Raw genomic sequence first — 20,639 nt, 5'->3', positions numbered from 1 at the left:
ATCTTGGTGCCAACTCCAATGAAGACCAAGTCGCCCATCCAATTACTAACCAAGGCCAACCCTGCTTAGTTTCCAAGATCTGACAAGATCAGGCTCACTTGGGCTTTCCAGATCAGCACACAAAAGTTTTAAACCACTATAAATAAGCTAGTCTTTAAGGTGCCATGTGATTCCTTGATATTATACCAAAGTTCATCTGTTTATTTTATAAATGATATCACGTTCCCTACTGATAGTTTCCAGAACAACTTCCAAATCTCTATTAATAACTAGGCCACTCGAAAAATCATAGCAGCTAATCCTAAAAGCACAATCAATCCAACAAAGTATCAATCCAAATGTCGGGCAGTAGAGGCATCGATTTAATAATTTTTGAACACCATTAAAAACATTTCAGTGAAAATTCATCCAGTGGTCAGAGGTGATAATATTTTAAAGCAGTTGGTATACTACTAAAATCTTAAAATTCTAAAGGTGATAAAGATGATAAAATGTCAAAGGCAGGTCAGCAAAAATGCTCATCATCCAACAGCCTCAATAAACAGAAACTGTTTTACTTGGTGCTGAATAATTAAAAGGTTCAGCACCTGGAGGGGAGGGAGGGCCCGCGCTTTGGTGCCATGGCAGAAAGGTCTTCCCTCTTGTGACTTTTGCTTTTGCTTTAATTGTCAAACCAGCTGAGGCACAAGGGCTCACCCACCCACATGGCACCTTCACGGCACAGATGGTAGCCAAGTTTAAAGGAGACACCGATTAGCGTCAGTTCCCACAGGTGGGTGCTTATGCCTCAGCTAGGATCATGTTTAAATCAGGCTTTACTTCTGAAGGCTGAGGGTGACCAAACCTCCAAAGATGACGTCCATTCCATTCCATGTGACAACCGGCAATCTTTTAAGTGCCCAGCCAGCTTAGTCCCAGCTCTCAGTTCATTTAGGATTCTCAATATAACTGAGAGCCAGTTTGATTTAGTGGTTAAGAACAGCAGGACTCTTATCTGGAGAGCCGGGTTTGCTTCCCCACTCCTCCGCTTGAAGCCAGCTGGGTGACCTTGGGTCAGTCACAGCTCTCTCAGAGCTCTCTCAGCCCCACCCACCTCACAGGGTGATTGTCGTGAGGATACTAATAACACACTTTGTAAACTGGTCTGAGTTGGCATTAGGAAGGGGATTCCAAATGTTTCGCTAATGAGTTAGAAACCATAGATTTCACCATTATGTTGCCTTACATATTATCTGTTGCTTTAAATATCCTACCTGTGCTTTATGTTGTTCAATGTAAGTCCTAGAATTGATTATGTTCTGCATCAGCAATTCCTCAACCCCATACGGGATCCTTGCTAATACTATATCTTTGTAAACTTATATTCATTGACCCAGTGACATTATTTGTGGAAATGTCCTTGCCACTGTATGGAAATGCCTGCCCTTGTCCTTGCCACTGATTGTACTAATCTCACACTATGTAATCCGCCTTGAGTCTCAGTGAGAAAGGTGGAATATAAATAACATAAGTAAATAAATATATACATCGAATGTTGTTTTTGTTATATAATAATCAGCATTTTGCATTGGGCCTATAAGCAAACCAACAGCAGGGGTAACTGATATTCCCTTTTTAGCTTCTCTTTGTCATTACGTATATTTTTGTCTTGGATTTGAGTTTTCTGCTTTTTGCTTGTGATTTGGTAAATTCTTTCATATCATGTACACATGTTGCAAAACTGTTTACAAATTCATACAGTACTAATATGTATAGTTATTATTATTTATTTTATTATTTATGTATTTATACTCCCCTCTTCTCACTAAGACTCAAGGCAGATTGCACAATGCAAGTGAAAATACCATATAATTAACAGCTAGGACATTCACTGAGCAAAATACAATAATAAACAACAGACAGGAGGACTGTCAGTGAGCAGATACAATAGGGTATGGTAGCAGAAAATTTGAAACAAGCGTAAAATCAAGGACAGAGATGAAATCTTTCTGAAACAAAGCGTAACTAGTTACCATATATCTTGCTTATAAGTCTGAAACAAAAGTCTAGACATAATGCTGATTTATTGATATACAGATAACACTGAATAAAATGTATGTTCCATGGAATAAACTCCATACAAGGAATCTGAAAAATGGTATAAAAATGCAGTATTGTGAGTCGGAGTCACATATGGGAAAAATGAAATCAAAACAAGAGATTTTTAGCTCAAAACCGTAAGGATGAGAAATTGGAAATTGTTCCTAATGGGCCACTAGCATAATTATTTCAGACTTGGCAAACTGTATTCCTTCCAGAGCCGGTTCAGTGTAGTAGTTAAGAGCGGCAGGACTCGAATCTGGAGAACTGGGTTTGATTCCTCACTCCTCCACTTAAAGCCAGCTGGGTGACCTTGGGTCAGTCACAGCTCTCTCAGAGCTCTCTCAGCCCCACCCACCTCACAGGGTGTTTTGTTGTGGTGATAATAATAGCATACTTTGTAAACTGCTCTAAGTGGGCATTAAGTTTTCCAGAAGGGAGGTATATAAATTGAATGTTGTTGTTGTTGTTGTTGTTGTTGTTGTTGTTGTTGTTGTTGTTGTTGTTGTTGTTGTTGTTGTTGTTGTTGTGCCGCCAATACCCTTGTGGTGCATTGAGGGGTAGTCAGAATGGCTCCTTGTGCAGCTGTAGGCTAGTACCCAAGGGGCAACTCAGCAGCTCAGACTGGCCAGCAGTGCCAATGATGGATATTGGCTCACCCATTGCCTCCAACAAGGGCTGCTTGAACACCCACCAGATCAGCTCATCCTCTGTTCTCCAATTTCAAACAAGGAAGCAGTTGTCCACCCATCAGTCTGCTGGTTGGGAGCACTTGGTGGGGTTCTACGTCAAGTATTCAAGCAGTATAGAACAGAACAATCAGCAGTGCATGTTCTCACAGACCCTGATAGCAGTTCTACTGTCCCCCAACCCTACGGAACTGTTGTTGTGGTACACCACGCGACAACCAATGGTATAAATAAACCATGAGCAAATCAGTCCACCAGCCAGCAATCATAGGAACTGCAGTAAAAAAAATAGTCTTAACAGCTTGGTTTTCATTTTTGCCTGTGTTATCAGCAATATTTCTACACATCTGCATTTTCCACCACTTTATGAGAGGCACGGTTCCTTCCTCACTCAGACTATTTAGTGACCTGGGCTGACCATCCGTGACCCCAAGTTGAGTCAATCTCACCTCCTGCACAGAAAAGCTTCCGTAAGGAAGGAAATAAAATTCCACCACCATAGCTGCTCTAGAGTGCAAAACTGTTGGATAGTTGGTCAACATGACTGGCGGACAGGCAAATGGGTTGGATGCTTAGCCATATATAGTTCTCCTTATATAGTAAAAAGTCCAGTAGCATCTGACGAAGAGAGCTGCGGTTCTCAAAAGCTTATGCTACAATAAAGTTGATTAGTCTTAAAGGTGCTACTGGACTTTTTACTATATTGCAACTACAGACTAACACGGCTAAATCCCCTAGATCTCCTTAAAGTAATCTAACCTGGAGGTGTTCACAGCACGAATAACCATAGCCAAAGCCAGATCCTAACGGAAGGGCCACAACCCAAGCTGGGCTAAGATTATTCATGCCACAAAGGAGACCCGTCTCAAGCATCTATCTGTTCCGGCATAATCATAGCCCCCTGCCTGCAAATCTGCTCTTGCATATCAAAACTCTGCAATATCCATTGCTGGAAATGCAGCCCACCCCCCAATTTAAATCAGATAAGCTAAATTACAAATTTCAGTGTAGGAGAATTCCCTGTTTTATTTTAGTTGTTCTGTTAGCAGCAGATGGGACAAGCCAGGGAGAATGCAAGAGTCACGCTTAGCTTGCTGTCACCTTCCTGGCTACAGAGAGAGAGAGAGAGAGGCTGAGCCATTTTATTAAGCCCTCTGGAACACGCTTTATTACTGCTGTCAGTTGTTCATGGAAACTCTTCAGTGTTAATAACTTCCCGTTCACCGCAGGCCCAGGCTGCCTCGCTGAGGGGTTTCCTGGATCTAAATAAACATTGTGTTGCTTCTCAGACAGCCAAAGTTCTCGGCGCTCGCTTAATGCTCCCTCCACGGTTGCTTTTGGCTCATGATTCCCAGTTCTAAGATCAGTCCAAGAGCAGAGATGGAAGAACACGGAGGCTACGCCAAATGGAGCTCATGATTTCCTCTCTAGGGTCTCCTGCAACTCCCAGGACCGGTTCTCTGGCCAAACCACGCAAGCAAATGCTTGGGGTGGCCCAGAGAAGAGGTTGCTAATGCACCAGTAGGGTTCGTCTGACTGCCAGCCACCAGTGGCATAGGAGTAGGCTTGCCAATCTCCAGGTGGGGCCGGGAGATCTCCCAGAATTGCAACCGATCTATCTATAGATATCAGTTCCCCTGGAGAAAATGGCTGCTTTGGAGGGTGGACTTTATGGCATTATACCTTGCTGAGCTCCCTAACCCAAGACTCACCCTCCCCAGCTTCCACTCCCCCCCCCAAATCTCCAGAAATTTCCCAACCCAGAGTTGGCAACACTATACAGGCAGCAGTATACACTTCCTGGCCTCATGCTCCCACTGATCGAGTCTAAACAAAGTCTCTGTAGCATCTTGTCTTGGATCCAGTCAATGGCAGTGCAGGCCTATGAGGCAATGGGGAACCGTGTTGGGGATGGCAAAATAAGTTGGTCCTGGTGACTCCTCTTTGCATGTATAGGAAGGAAATCCAGCATAGAAAGAAAGACAGAGGGTAAAGCACCAAAGTACAGTGTAAAGTGAAGTTTAAAATCTCGCTTTCCAGTGTCATAACTTTGACACTAATATATTCTCATCAGACTTCAGAGATGTTAATGGTTCTTCTTTGCCAATATTTATATCTATTCACCAAATATTCTGTAACGATTCCAACTTTTATTGGGTATTTGCTATATGTATTTGCTAACAGATGACATTTGATGTCAGTATTTTATATTGAACAGTTGATGCACAACGATATTTAGCATCAGACTGTGAAGAGCTTCTGAGGCTTCATATCTGACCCCCCATCAAGATCAAGAAAATCAAAAGAAGCCCACAATCCTCAAACCTTCTGACTGTCAACTTTTAAGCTTCAGTTTCACATTTAAAAATCAGAGTTCACATCAGAAATCAACGTCTGATTGGCCAAAACGGAAAAAAATGAGTGAACGGCAAGATTTTGTTTCGGTACGAATCCGATGTAAGGTTAAAAGAATTCCACACGCACACAACCTACCCCCGCACCTCCGTACAAAGGCGATTTTGCCCAAGGCCGTTTCTCCTCCTTGGGCTTTTCCTCCGGCCCTTTGCGTTGATCTCTCCTTCTCTTGCTCTCCAGTATTCTTCGGTGCTAAGTAAGAAGCACTTTGGAAATCTAATGCACACGTCTGCCGCAAGACGCAGCCTGCTCTCAATAAAATAAATAAATCCCGTGTTTCACACAAAGCCTGCCTTCAGGAGGCCAACGCTTGACTACATTACTGGCACTCTGAATATATTACTGACACATTTGATTTTTCATTATCTACAATTACCAAGAAGATGGAGTTAGGAAGACATCCCCTTCAGAAACAAGCTTCCCTCCCATTCAGTCTCCAGATCTCTTTCTACAGTTGCTGTCTGGAGGGTGGAAAGAGTGGTTTGCAAATTGCCTCCAGTGGGTTCCCTTTACAATAAAGATCAGCCAGAGCTGGTGGAGATTAGTTTCATGTCATCATCTCCCTAAAGCTGTTGGGTCTTACAGCAAACTGGCTCCATCGCTCATTGAATTAGGTTTGCATCTTTAACCCTTCCATCCATGACAAACACTTAAGAGCTAAGCTACAAGTAACGCCAGACACGTGTTTTTTAATGTGTTGGGAACACAATTTTACTGAGAACTGTAGTTGAAAACAGCATTATGTCCCTAGCGCAGGGAGGAAGGGGAGGGGGAGAGCTTTTCAAAGACAGTGCATGCCTCCTTCCCTTGCCCAGGCTGGCCTTGCTGAAGGGTGGAGTGCCGTACCGAGGCCAGCCCAGGCCGCGGCAGCACCTCCTTCCCTCACCCGGGCCAGGTGTCTGGTATTTTGATTTTATTTTCCCCAGACAGTGCAAGAGAATACTGAACTATCCAGGTGAAAACTGGACACTTGGCAACCCTATTTGTGAAACCATCCAAGTGTCTTGTTTGTGGAAGCCTGTGAGATGCCGGGCTGTCTTGGAAAGCAAACTAGCATTTCCTGGTGCAAATAAGTCTCTTTCCCTATTTACCACTGCTGTCATTTGCCAAGGTAGCCCTTACACAACACATGGTAGCTTATCAGTTTTGTTGGCTCTGGATCTGAACAAGATTTGGTTGCAAGCTCCCTGACCCAGTGTGCTCTGAAGTAGCCACTTGATACACAGATGGTCAAATTAAAGCCGTTTTAATCTGGACTTGAACCCAGGGCCCTAATAAAAGCAGCGTGCTCTTTTAGAGGGCTATAGACAGCCATTATGGTTAGGTGGGGGCAGCAACATTTCCCGCCTTGTCCACACACACCCACCCATCAGTTTGCACAAAGGTAGGTAGAGCCATGGAATTGGCCAGCTCTGCTTAAAATACCCTCTTCCTTCCATTGCCGTTATAGCAGCTCACAGGAGAGTGAGATATTTTCTTATAAGAAATTTTCCTATTCCAAAAAAAGCTCTCATGTTTTAAATGGAAGCTGCCGTGTCTCAAGTGAAAAGCCCATTTTTTGTATAATTCTAACAGTGCCGTGGGTGGGACATGCCCCCATCTCCCCCAGCCCACCTATAGCTCTGGCCCCTAACGTGATTTCATGGAAGTTCTGCAGAGTTTTTACCTACACCGGAAACTAGGCTGGCCGTAGGTCCACATTTCATACTTCCCTTCATGCCTGTCACAGGAGGGGAGAAAAGGTGACAGGCTCTGTGTAATTGCTGTTGTTCAAAGGATATGATTACCATTTGCCTCCATTGTTAAAGCGCAAGTTTGCAGATAATCGCTTTGTTTAACTCTGCTTCTTTTCCATGTGTTCTCAGTGGGCTTTATTGGAAAAAAGTGTCAAAAATCCTTTTCAAGCAGCATTTTTTTATTAATAATGGACAAAATTGCTCCTTTTAAGAACCGCCAGCAGTACAAAGCCCGAATTTCTGATGTGGATGCTGAAGCAGTCCCGTTGCTAATGTTATTATTCATCTGCAATGTAGTAAATTGTGGGAGGTGGGGGAGGAGGTGTGCAGAAAGGGAAGGGTGTGAGTCTGAAGCAAGGGAAGGGGGAAAGGAGCCACAGGAGGCCAGATTGTCCACCGCTTTCTACTCAAAAAGGAACAACCACACATGTGCAACTGCAGGAAAGAGTTCTGAAGCAGGAGATGCCGGGGGAGGGAAGAGAGGCAATTGTTCACGGTGTTGCACAGCGAAGCCAACTGCAACATGCCACACGCAGCAATTATCCACGTGGTAAGGAGAACGGTAACACACAAAAATAAGTTGAATATGATGAAAGCTGCATCGTTGTAAAAACTGCATCTTCTGTGTCGTCCCGAGCATGCAATGCCAATCTTCAGAAGGGTTATGTTTAGGGAAGGTGGAATCATCTGCCACAATAAATGGAAGTGTTTGATATTCTGCCTAATTTTGCGTTGCTTTTGTGCTTACTTTCTGGAAGCCGAGAGTTTGATTCCCCACTAGATTCGGGCACGAACTGGGAAAATTCCAAACCATGCGATTCATGGTTCATCGCATTTCATGAACCATGAACTTTCACAAACTTGCCACGGTTCATGGAACAGTTTGCTTGGTTCCTGAAAACATCACTTCCAGGTCAACAGAAGGTCTGCAGAGAGCCCATCCCCCCCCCATTGCTTAGGAAACTGATTGATCAGTGCCAGGTTGTCTGCAGTGACAAACCGAAATATGAACCAAATGAACCAGGCTAAAATTCATCACGGTTCGTAAGAAATGAGGAGATCTCAGCATCTCTCTATACAAGACATCTTACATGGGGATGCTCAAGTGAAAGATCTTACACTTGTTCTCCTATTGTGGATACATGTGCACAGGGCCAGATCTACGGGGGGGGGCAGGGGGGTCACCTGCCCCTGGTGCTGCCAAACAGAGGGCGCCGTGTGGCAGCTGGCTAGGAATGCACGCTCCCTGCCCTCTGGTGGCAGCACAGGTAGTGGCGTGGGAGGGCTGGGAAGCCGCCCCACACACCATGTGCCTGCAGCACTGACAGGGCAGTCGGCTTGCCACACGCTCCTGGCCTTCCAGCAGCCATGCAGGCGGTGGTGTGGGAGGGCTAGGAAGCTGCCCGCACCATGCGCCTGCAGCACTGATGGGGCGGCCGGCTTGCCGCGCGCTCCCTGACCTCCAGGGGCAGCACAGGTGGCAAGCTCCCGGGGGGGCGCCCTATGTGATGACATCACAGAAGTGACATCATCACACACTCCTGGGAGTGCACGCACGCTTTGCACACACACATGGGCAAGATGTCTTGTGTGGAGAGACTCACGAGTGATCACGGCTTTTGAAAAGGGCATGTTCATCGGCCATACATGTTTGCTGAAAACTCCGTAGCGTCTCTATTTACAACCTGTGGGTAAAACTTGAGAGGTAATGTGGGAGCAGAGTTCTGGCCTGACCTCGTAAGAAAGCAGGAGATCTTCTCATCAGCAACCTGAGCAGCCTGTTGCTGGTGGCACAACAGAGATTGTGGCTGGCGTTCCTTAGGCAAGAATGCATGTCGCTTACCGCAGAATGCTACCAGCGTTGCTTGACTCTGTGCATCTGCTCAAATCCTGCTTGACAATCTACACGTATTAATTGTTCAGGGACCCTACTCAATGGAACGAAAGAAACTGCCTTTCTCCAGAGCCTGGCAAATGAAGAACCTGGCAGTGCTTGATGGTTGGGTTCTGCTGGCTTTTTGAAACTATGCAAAGAGCTCCGGGAGGGGGTAGGTCTCTCGTCTGCCTAGCAACTTTATGCATTCTTTGGGAATCCTCCCTCCTCCCCAAAGTGCCGCTGGAGAAACCTACACACACACTGGCAATCGTAAAGGAAAGCTGGAACCATTTACTGGGGGGAGGAGCCCCTACTCTCACCCTCCCCTGCTGGTATTTCTGTGGGTTTCACCGTGTGAGTGTAATTACCAGAGCTGCAGAGAGAGAATAAATAAAGATTATAAAGAACTTCGCTCCATAAATGAAAATAAAGCTCTCAGAAGCAAATAAACAATTGGACCGAAACTGCAGGTAGATATGAAAACATTAACTACATATTGATATCCTAATTGAATTATGGGGCAGGGGACCGTATCTGCACCTGATGGCAGAAATGCTCTTAAGCTAGAATGGCTTGGGTGTGGGCCTGCCCCCAGGGCTCCAGGCAAGAATTTTGTAAAGTCTCTGTGGGATTTTTGCTCCAATGATCATTTTTAACTGGGATTTTATGGTTTGGCATTTTATGCATGCTAGAAGGTGAGGGGAAAATATCCATTCCTCAAGTCAAAATCGTTAAAATAAAAAAATAGTTTTCAATAAAGCATGATATAAAAACAAGAAATAGCTATAAATGGAATTGAAAGTAAACTGCATCACCCCCCATTAGAATTTGCCCCCATTGCAACCATTTTTCCCTTTTGCGGCAACAATGTGATCACAATTCAGATCTCATTTCACAGGAATTTACGGCTTATAGTAATACACTTTTGGTTACCAAGCACATAACTTTAAGCATTTCTGTTTTGCCTGAAAAAATTTAAATTAAACAGGTACTTCTTCAAATCGCTCTCCCTTAGTTCTCAGCATCAGCCTGTCAACTGAGAGAGGTTGGGTACTCATTGCATCAGTAACAAGGACTCATGTTTCTCCAGTCGAAAGGGAAACCATGGTCCTGCATTCTGAATCGAGATATAGGATTTTTCTCACACTACAGATGCTAATTTTCTGCACATTGCACCTCGGTTCTATCAAGTTAAATACAACGTGTATTATAGCCAGCTTCCTGACTAGAGATGGGCACGAACCGAAATATGAACCAATGTTCGGCACGAACCAGGCTGGTTTGTGGTTCGTGAACCGGCGGTTTGTCAGAGTCCATTTCTGACAAACCGCCATGAACTTTAGGCCAGTTTGTTTGGTTCGTTTTTCAGTTTGTCACTGCAGACAGCCTGGTGTCAATCAATCAGTTTCCTAGGCGATGGGGGATGGGCTTTCTGCAGACCTGCTGACCCGGAAGTGACTTTCTGCTGACCCAGAAGTGGTGATTTGCTGGCCCAGAATTGACGTTTTCATGAACCAAATGAACCGGTTTGCAAACCGAGGCAGGTTCATGAAAGTTTGTGGTTAGTGGTTTATGAAACGTGACGAACCATTTACCACATGGTTTTTTCTGGTTCGTGCCCATCTCTATTCGTGACACTTTAATTTGCAATACTCCTTCCACCCTCTGCCTGGATTATAAAGAGTTTATCTGTAGCAGATAGGCACATGGGAAGCCTAGTGCTGAGTTATTGCCTCAGTAATCACCAATGAGAGATAGCTTTGAAGTTCAGGGTGTGCTTTGGATACAGACTGCGGGAGTACTAGTGTGTAACATGCACCCCTTGGTTTCCAATTTGATTTGGAAAGTCCATATATCTTTATCAGAATTGCTTGCTGGGCAGGGACGGCTCTGCCCCCAGATGCAAAAACAGGGGTTGTTATGGTGGGCAGGGAAAGCCGCGACTGGTGGTGCATGCTGTACACTTGACAGCGCAAGGGTAATGTTGTGTGCCCATGGCAGGAGAGCAGATACTTTGCAGGCAGAGGGTTAAAGTTCAATCCCCAATATCTCCGATGAAAAAAAATCAAAGCTGGCAGAGACCTTGGCAAATGTATGCCAGTCAGAGTAAATGTAGAGCTTGATAGATTGATGGCTTGGCTCACCGTAAATACATATCCCATGCATATGTAAATCCACTCAGCATCCTTGTTGTTCTCTCTCTCACGTGTGCACGCTGAACAAAACTCTCTCTTAGTGGGACATGATATATTGTCTTCCATTAAGTGTAACCTGCCCCTTTCAGCCTTCCGCTACTTTCTTTCCATTGCAAAATAGCTTCCTTGTTTTTCTAATCAGACTCAACCTGTTCCAGATCCAAGGACTGGATGTCTCCATTTCTAAGCTTGAGATTAATCCCAGTTCCAAATGATGCATAATGACCCTCAAAACAAGTGACTGTCAAAATCCTAAAGCGGGGGAGAGCCCACAGTGCAAGAGAGGCTGGGGCGGGGGAGGGGACATCTTGATGTGCAGTAAGAAATTGGATTCCCCTCGCCAACAATGAATGGCAGCTTAGTGGACCACACTCTTAGTTTCATATTTGAAAGCCAACCGTACAATTCGGTTACTCCACTTGCCAGAGCTGTGGCTTTCTTCCAAGCTCTAATGTATGTGAACAAGGAGCGCATCTCTTTTCCTCTCACCCACTTGCTGCTAGAGATGTAGACTGACAAGTAGTAATCAGAGGGAAATGAGCTTGTATTTAATATTTTATCATTCCTGCATGGGCAAACATGTAAGGTGCTTCGTGCTGTATATAAAAGGCCCCACCTACACTCGGAAGGACATTGGAGGGGGTGCAAGCCCCCCCCCAAAGGAAAGGAAAAGAAAGGAAAAGAAAGGAAAGGAACCTGCTAAATTTTGACTTGATTTCTGCTTTACAATTATACAGACAATTGATAAATTGCTTTAAAATACAGGCTATGCATTGTTGCTAGGGAAAGAGTCCTTAAGAGCCAGGTCACACAGGCATGTCCATTACTTGGTTTCTTTTGACTTAATGACTGTCTCCTTGATACTATTAAAATATTACTTCAGTGCATGGGGGAAGTGGGGCAGGACGGCATGTTCTATTTCTGTTTCTGACTTCGATGCATTGACTGGGATGGAAGGGAGCCTGCAAATGTTGGAATGGGGGCAACACGAAGACACAGTTTGCCCTTCAGATCCATACATATGAGGGGGTATGGCATGCATGATCCCACTTCCTCCTCCACATCCTGAAATATCATCTCAAATGGGCTTTGAACAACAACTGTAGAATGCGAAAACCAGGGCTTTTCTCTGGGAAAATTTAATTTATTCAATTTATACTCCGCCCTCCCCACACCAGCGGGCTCAGGGCGGATCACAACAAGACTTAAAACACATTACACAATTCAAACCATTATTACCATTAAAAACATAAAATACTACTTACCACAGTTTAAAATACCACATCTATATAAATATAGAAACAAGAAGCGTAGCAGCACATAATTTAGACGATCACCTTTTCACTGTCTCCAAAGTGTTTTTACCAGAGAAATATGTGGGAGATGGAAGGTGACATTGGACGGGGGGGGGCATATAGTTTACTGCCCCCGACTAGGGGGGGGGGCACCGCCTAGCTTCAACCGTATGCCTGGTGGAGCAGCTCCGTCTTTCAGGCCCGGCAAAATGCTAACAAGTCTCGCCGGGCCCTGGTCTCATTGGACAGAGCCTTCCACCAGGCTGGGGCCAGGGCCGAAAGAGCCCTGGCCCTGGTCAATGCCAGGCGGGCCTCCCTAGGGCCAAGGATCTTAATAGATGTTTATCGCTTGAGCAAAAGTCCTCTGGAGCTCATACGGGGAGAGGCAGTCCCACAGATACATTGGGCTCAGTCTGCATAGGGCTTTATAGGTTAGTACCAAAACCTTGAACCTGATTTGGTACTCCACTGGTAACCAGTGCAGCTGGCACAATACTAGAAAAGAGGTGTTGGAACTCAGTGGTGGAACTCAGGACCGCACAATGACATCACTTTGGGTCAGCTGGAACAAGGGGGGAGCTTGTTCAAGTTTAAATTGCCCTCAGTGAAAATGCTCACATGGCTGGTGGCCCCGCCCCCTGATCTCCAGACAGAGGGGAGTTTAGATTGCCCTCCGCGCCGTGGCTTTACACGCCTGGCGGGAAGAGACTGGGCTGGTGTGATGGTTTGAGACTCACCTGTTCCATGGGACCTTCCAAGCATGGCCCTCGACTGTCTCCTCTTTTAACCCCAGCAAGCCCAAGCCCGCTTCCACCTCTCTGCAAGCCTTGTGGATCAGTTCGTTATTTAACGTTCCAAAGCTTCCTCACCTAGCACACCGCCGACAGCTCAGCAAAGCTATTTTTTTCAGCCGCACGTAGAATATTAATTTCCGTTAACACTTTGCCCTATTAATCACTTTAACAATCAAATTAAGACAATTATTTTAATGAGCTAATGGATAGTAAAGAGCAGAAGACACACATTTATGGACACTTACAGCCAGAAGACTTTGATAAAAGTCAGCCTTCTTAATAATATATTAGACTGTAAATGTGCTTGGCTGGGACAGGAAGGGGGGATGGCAGAGTGGGCCGTCTGATGGCTTTAAATACGGCAGGGCCTCTGTTGTTGTTTCAGTGTTTATGGCCTCTGGGACTATTACAACCAAGTGCCAGTCACCGAGAAATATGGGCAGCAATTTATCTCCTGGGATATGGCTTCAATGCACTTCTTTTATGGTGACATGTACAATGACACATCCCCTTCCTCTTACATTCACCACTGATCCTGCATATTGACTCATGGTCTATAAGGCTACCCTTATTATGCAAACAGTGGCAAAAAATTGCTCCACCTGGTAGGTTACAATTCATAGCCAGGATGACGAGTAAGATATTCCCCAGAGGGTATAAGGGACACTCGGGCAGTATTGCAATCTTGCCAGCCTACCTGAGGATTCGGTGAATTCTGGGAATCACAGAAGAGGAGTCAAGGTCGACAACTGAAAGACACAGTTGTGTTAGATCAAGATGGGTAGCCGTGTTAGTCTGTCTGTAGCAGTCGAAAAGAGCAAGAGTCCAGTAGCACCTATAAGACTAACAAAATTGGTGGTAGGGTAGGAGCTTTCGTGAGCTGTGGACTCAGTCTTGCTCTTTTCTACAGTTGTGTTCGAAAAGGGTTGAGCCTGTCTGAGAATGATGGATGAAGCAATAGCAGTGGATTGCTCCTAGAGTAAGTGTACAAAGAGGAACTCATGAAGTTGACTTACACCAGTCCATCAAGATCAATATTGTCTACTCCGACTGGCAGCCGCTCTTCAGGGTCTCAGCTCGGAGGTTTTTCACATCACCTCTGACTTGATCCTTTTATTTGGAGATGCTGGACCTTCCGCATGCCAAACTGGTGCTCTCCCTTTGATCCACACCCCCAAGTCCCTGAGAAGTTTTGTTAGTCTTCAGGAAATCTGAGAACTTTGAAATGGACGTGATGATCATTTTAACCTACTCTGATCAAACTGTTCATTTGCACGTGAGTCATGCTCCTCACTGGATCATCTCAATGTTTTGTTCAAATCCAATACAATGTTGGGGTGCTTTCCACCTGCATGATGGCCAAGTCTAAATTCCTTCCGCTATCATTTTCTTCATACAGGTCATCATAAGCATATGAAGACAGCCAGTTAGATCTGCTCTTGGATCCTGGTACAGGATGTGAGTCATGCAGTCATGCCCAGGGAAGAATAGACCTTCTGCCCCTCCAAATAACTACAACTCCTATGAGGCAGTGTGAGACTGTGCATGTATGACCACCTTCTGATTCCAAGCATGACACAGGAGGAAGAGGGGGCCACGGAGGGGGTGCATAGTTGCCCCACTCTGGGGCTCCATGTGGAACAATGACTATGACACATGGAGCCCCAGAAGGAGGCGAGTAGTTGCTCTTCAAGCTGTTTCAATTCTTAAAAAGGGTGCAAGAGAAGAGTGAAGCTCTTCTTCCCCTCTACCCTATACTCACAAGAAGAAACTGACACTACAGCATTTGGGAACAAGCGTTCCCGGAGGTTGTGTGTCCCATGAGTCAGGTCAGAGGTCCCACATGTGACTTGGGTTGCACGTAACATTTTGTTGGGCCCTACAAGACTATCAGTCACAGGCAGGGCTTTTTTTCAGCTGGAACGCAGTGGAACGGAGATCTGGAACCGCTTGAAAATGGTCACATGGCTGGTGGCCCCGCCCCCGGATCTCCAGACAGAGGGGAGTTGAGATTGCCGAGCGGCACGGAGGGCACTCTAAACTCCCCTCTGTCTGGAGATCAGGGGGTGGGGCCACCAGCCATGTGACCATTTTCTCCAAGGGCAACCCACTGAGTTCCACCACCTCTTTCCCCAGAAAAAAAGCCCTGGTCATGGGACAGCACAGCACATAGCACAACTGTCTATCTCTCGCGCTCTGTTGCTCACTTGTCCTTTTCTTGGGCTTTTTCATTGCCAGTCCAACCAGCATTACTGAATTATTGTTTCATGCTGTCTTGATGGCAGCATCTAAGCAGCCATGCAGGTGTTACTGAAAAAATGACAGGCGGAACTAAAGGAAAGCTGATGTTCTCATCCAAGCCAGAAAGAGGAACAGATGCTGGGAACGAAAAGGTGCCATGGTGATCCAGAAGTCTGGAGTGAAGTGTCACACGCCAAGAGTCAGGAGGAGAACCCACCCTCCATGGAGGAAGCATCGGATAGGACCTCCCCTACTCCCTTCAGAACCTTTGCAGCACTTCACACACGGGTGAATTAAAATCTATCGTGCCACAGAGTCATTTGGAGGAGCAATGCAGAGCATTATCTTTCCTTTTAGATGGAGTAACTGAGGCAGAGATGATAAATGTCTTGCTCGAGGGAACCTAGCACACCGATAAGCTGAGCTGAATATATGCATCAAGAATTACAGAGCCGTAACCTGTGGCTTCACCAGGAGACCCTCCGATATCCAAGCGAATCTGGCGGGTGGATGATGGGGAAAAAACATGGGGCTAATTGGAGCCTCGGACTGACTTTGGGGGGGGGGGTGTCTGCCTTTCTGCAAGCGGCATCTCTGGGGCTCCCTTCCCATTAGTTTTCTTCCCTCGCTACTTGGTTATCCTTATCCCCAGGAGACGTATTAACATCTATTTTAAAATTAAGAGTCTGAAAAGAAGCTCAGCCCGATGCTTCAGGGGCGTCGGGTCATGAAAAGAGAAATCCCAACCCCCTTTAGGTGGTGATCATTGAACTACACTTGCCAAGCGAGCAGCTCTTGCTGGCCATGGAATGGGAGGGGGCTCCTTCCCTTAGAGTCCTTCACTTGGGGATCTCAGTTTAGGTCCTAACAGGAAAACTGAAAAATGATGACTTTAAGGTATATATTTACATTTTGCACACCTATTACTATTCCAGATGTCGGCAGCTTTTATCTCTTTTAAACAGCAGAATCAAATTTTCCCTCGGCAAAACTCGACATTCCTTATCATATGAATTCTCATTAAAGTGGGGTTTGGTATAATAGCAAAAGGTTGAAATGAAAAAAAGGGTGGGTATGACTATATAATTTCAGATTTTATTTTTAAAATTCCACGCACCTGTCGGGGGGCAGTGAAGACAACAGGGTCAAGCCTCCAGCCACCCACAAGACCCACAGGGGCAAGCCTCCAGCCACCAAGCCCAGCAAGTTGGCTGATGCAACTTATAAAGAGTTGCACACCAGCCGACTGATCCGCGGCAGTTGGTTCATTAAGCATGAAGCACCCACGGACAGCTGGCCTTTTGACAGCCAGGTGTCTGACAAGCAGCTGTTGAAAAAATCCACAGGGTGGGCAGGGAAAGGTAATAACAAGGCAGAAATTGCTCAATAATAATAATAACATTCGATTTATATACTGCCCTTCAGGACAACTTAACCTTCACTCAGAGCAGTTTACAAAGTATGTTGTTATTATCCCCACAGCAATCGCCCTGTGAGGTGGGTGGGGCTGAGAGAGCTCCGAGAGAGCTGCGACTGTCCCAAGGTCACCCAGCTGGCTTCAAGTGGAGGAGTGGGGAATCAAACCCGGTTCTCCAGATTAGAGTCCCGCGCTCTTAACCACTACACCAAACTGGCTTTCAGGAAACACTAGTGGTCCTTCCCAGACTGGGCCACACCCCATAAGGCTTCTGGGTAAAGGGAGGCCACAGGGTATGCCTTAGGCCTGGCTGGAGCCTTCAAAAGGATTGAGGGAGAAAAACAAGAGGGATGGACCAGCTGTGGGTCTCAGTTCTGAAGGGAGTAGAGCTAGGGAAGAGGAGGCGATGAGGGTGGTATCCGACTCCCACTCTTTCTGTCTGAGGCCAAGGGGAGGCACTTAAGCCAAATCGAGCCCTGGTGCATGAGGTCTGGGACTGGGGCCAGAATTCCTACAGAATCATTTCAGGCCAGAGCTGTTTTTAGTGAGAGTAATGTTTCCATTTAGTAACTTTGCTTAAACCATTTTAATCGCTGGTATTTGTAATTATGATGTATGTATCTATGTCAGAGTGTTTTATATGTTTAGATTGTAGTGGCCTTTGGCCATAGGCAATAAACTTATCTACCCACCTTGCATTGCTATAATTCCTTCAAAATTAAGAATTGCTAGCTGCTCTGAGGCGGCTTTTCTCAGTACTCAGTTATTTGGCATAACCCAGACTTTGCACGGAAACAGGACCCATAACCCCCATCGAAATGGATCAGTGGTTTATTTCTTGTTTGTTTTTTATTTCAAACCTTTCTTCTTTGCCTTCCTCGCCTGTATAGAATCCTCAGGGTGGCTATAGAAACGTAGAACATTATGAACGAGTACAAACATACTGAACAAAAACTCAACAGAAAAGAATGTCCATGAGAGCAAAATGAAACTAGGCATCTGCTGAGAAGCAGTCCCTGGTCAAAAAGCCAAGAGCCCAGGCTTAAACTTCAAAGGCCCTCTGATGAAAGACCGTCTTTAGTTGCCATCAAACCATTGTTAAGAAAGGGTCTAGAGTAGAGGTGAGCATGAACTGAGGGCCAAGCTACAAGTGACGAATGACACTTGAACAGCAAGTGGATTGAGTGGAGCGCAAGTGAACAGGGAGAAATACACTTGCCGTTCAAGTGTCATTCGTCACTTGTAGCTTCGCCCTGAGATATGAACTGAAGTTCGTCAGGAACCGGGCCAGTCCGTGGTTCCTGAACCAGCGGTTTGTGGGAGCTCATTTCTCACGAACCATGACAAATTTTATCCCAGTTCGTTTGGTTCATATTTCGGTTCGTCACTGCAGACAGCCTGGTGCTGATCAATCAGTTTCCTAGGCAACGGTGGGGATGGGCTCTCTGCAGACTTTCTGCTGACCCAGAAGTGACGTTTTCATGAACCGAATAGACCGGTTTGCAAACCAGGGTAAATTCGTGGATCGTGAAATGCAATGAACTACGAACCGCACAGTTCGGAATTTTCCTGGTTTGTGCCCAGCTCTAGTCTAGAGCAATGATTCCCACAGTGAGCAGTACCCCCCCCCCGGAGGCTGTGGGATTACTTAGGGGGCACTAAGAGGCAAGGGGGTGACAGGGGGAGCAGGAGGTGGGCCCCTCCAAGTGTGTTGTTTGCTTATTTGCAATTGACCAGGCAAGAGCCTAGAGAGAAACACCTTTCTCGTTTCAAGTTTCTCCCTCTGCACAGTGCTAAAATCTGGTGGAAACTATCAGAATTTTTAGTAGACAAACCACCAGCACTCTATTCAGACCAGTATACCACATTCTGAGAAACGATCATCACCGTATATTGAATTTTATTGTTACTATTATGGAATGTTTTTGTTATTATATTCTTTAGTGGGTTGTGCAAGTCACTGTTCTGAATAATACTTTCTATAGGGTAGGGTCAGGTAGGGAGCACTGGGGATGGAACCAAGGGGGCAGTGGCGCCAGCATGTTTGGGAATCCCCAGTCTAGAGGAAACTCTCTTGGGCAAGAAGGCTGCTATCAAAATGTCTCTCTCTTTTATGACCACCAATGGCGGAATCCACAAAGAAGCACTTCCAAAGATGGCTTTAATGTTCAGGGACGTCTATGTGGGATACAGATCCAGGGGTGTTAGCCATGTTAGTCGGGAAGCTGCAAAATAGTAAACAGTCCAGTAGCACCTTTAAGACTAACCAACTTTACAGTAGCATAAGCTTTCGAGAACCACAGCTCTCTTCGTCAGATGCAACTTTATTGTAGCATAAGGTGTTTTTAATGATTTGTATTCTGTTATCCGCCCTGAGCCTGCGAAAGCAAGGAGGGCGGAATATAAATACAATAAATTAAATTAAATTAAACAAGCTTTCGAAGACCACAGCTCTCTTTGTCAGATGCATGGCCATAATTTAGGACAAGATGGGGCTCGATATTAAGTGTACTCTGGAGATGGTCTTTCTCCCCACCCTCACATCTTACGTATCTTCCCTACCTGAAGCTGCTGTCTTCTCCTAGTGGGAAGTCAAAATGTGTTGCCATTGCTAGGCAACTTCTGAGCATTCTCCATAGAAACCTTCAGATCACCACTGGGTGATTAAGCCGCACATCTTGCCATATCCTAGCATTTGAGTTTCCAGGATTTGGCAAGTAAGGAACGCTGTGAATAAACCCCTCAGGTAGGGACTTCTGCCAGCATCCAATAAATAGTAAGCAGAAAATAGAGGAGGGATAAATATCAGGATTTTTTTTTCAAACAGATTGGATAATAGTCATTTTCACACATCCTTCATCTAGATCATACCAAATGCATCTGATTTAATCTAACTTTGTTTTCTGGGGTGGAATATGGTTATATGAGAGAGTGCATCCCTCCCTCTAAGTCAATAGAGAATAATTGAAGCTTCATAGTGAGAAACATTACAATTCCTTCTTCCTTCTCTGCCCTTTAGGGGAAAAGGGACCATCAAACCATTGCATCCAGTTCTACTAATATAATCTTCATTTTGAGAGTGACAGCATTAGCTACCTGTGGAGATGGAATTTCTGTGACAAGCACACCTGTGTTTTTACATAAACTGCACATATAGCCACAGGCAACAGGAAGCTATTTTTATTTCTCTCTTTCCCTCAGCTCTGATATCCCTTCCTTCTTCCTGTTTTCCCTCTAATAAAATACCAATTAGGCTTTCAATTAATTACAAGACATGTCTGGCCTGTTCACCTTGTTCTTAACTTCCAAGGATAAAATTAAAACCTGAAAAATTGTGAAATGTAATTTTTTAAAAAAAGGATTGAGTTAGAATTCCTCATTGTGTGTACATTATGTGCTGTCAAGTCACTTCTGACTTACGGCTACCCCTTGAATTAATGGCCTCCAAAATGTCCTGTCATAGAATCATAGAGTTGGAAGGGGCCATACAGACCATCTAGTCCAACCCCCTGCCCAGTGCAGGATCAGCCTAAAGCATCTCTGACAAATATTCATCCAGCCTCTTCTTGAAAACTGCCTGTGAAGGGGAGCTCACCACCTCCCTAGGCAGCTGGTTCCACTTTTGAACTACTCTGACCGTGAAAAAGTTTTTCCTAATATCCAGCCGGTACCTTTGTGCATGTAATTTAAGCCCATTGCTTCAGGTCCTACCCTCTGCTGCCAACTGGAACAGCTCCCTGCCCTCCTCCAAATGACAGCCTTTCAAATATTTAAAGAGAGCAATCATGTCCCCCCTCAATCTCCTTTTCTCCAAACTAAACATTCCCAAGGCCCTCAGCCTTTCCTCGTAGGGCTCAGTCTCCAGACTCCTGATAGTTCTCGTTGCTCTCCTCTGCACCCTC

The sequence above is a fragment of the Eublepharis macularius genome, chromosome 14 (assembly GCF_028583425.1).
Source record: "Eublepharis macularius isolate TG4126 chromosome 14, MPM_Emac_v1.0, whole genome shotgun sequence".
Taxonomy (NCBI): Eukaryota; Metazoa; Chordata; class Lepidosauria; order Squamata; family Eublepharidae; genus Eublepharis; species Eublepharis macularius.
Note: the sequence above shows the minus strand (reverse complement) of the source record.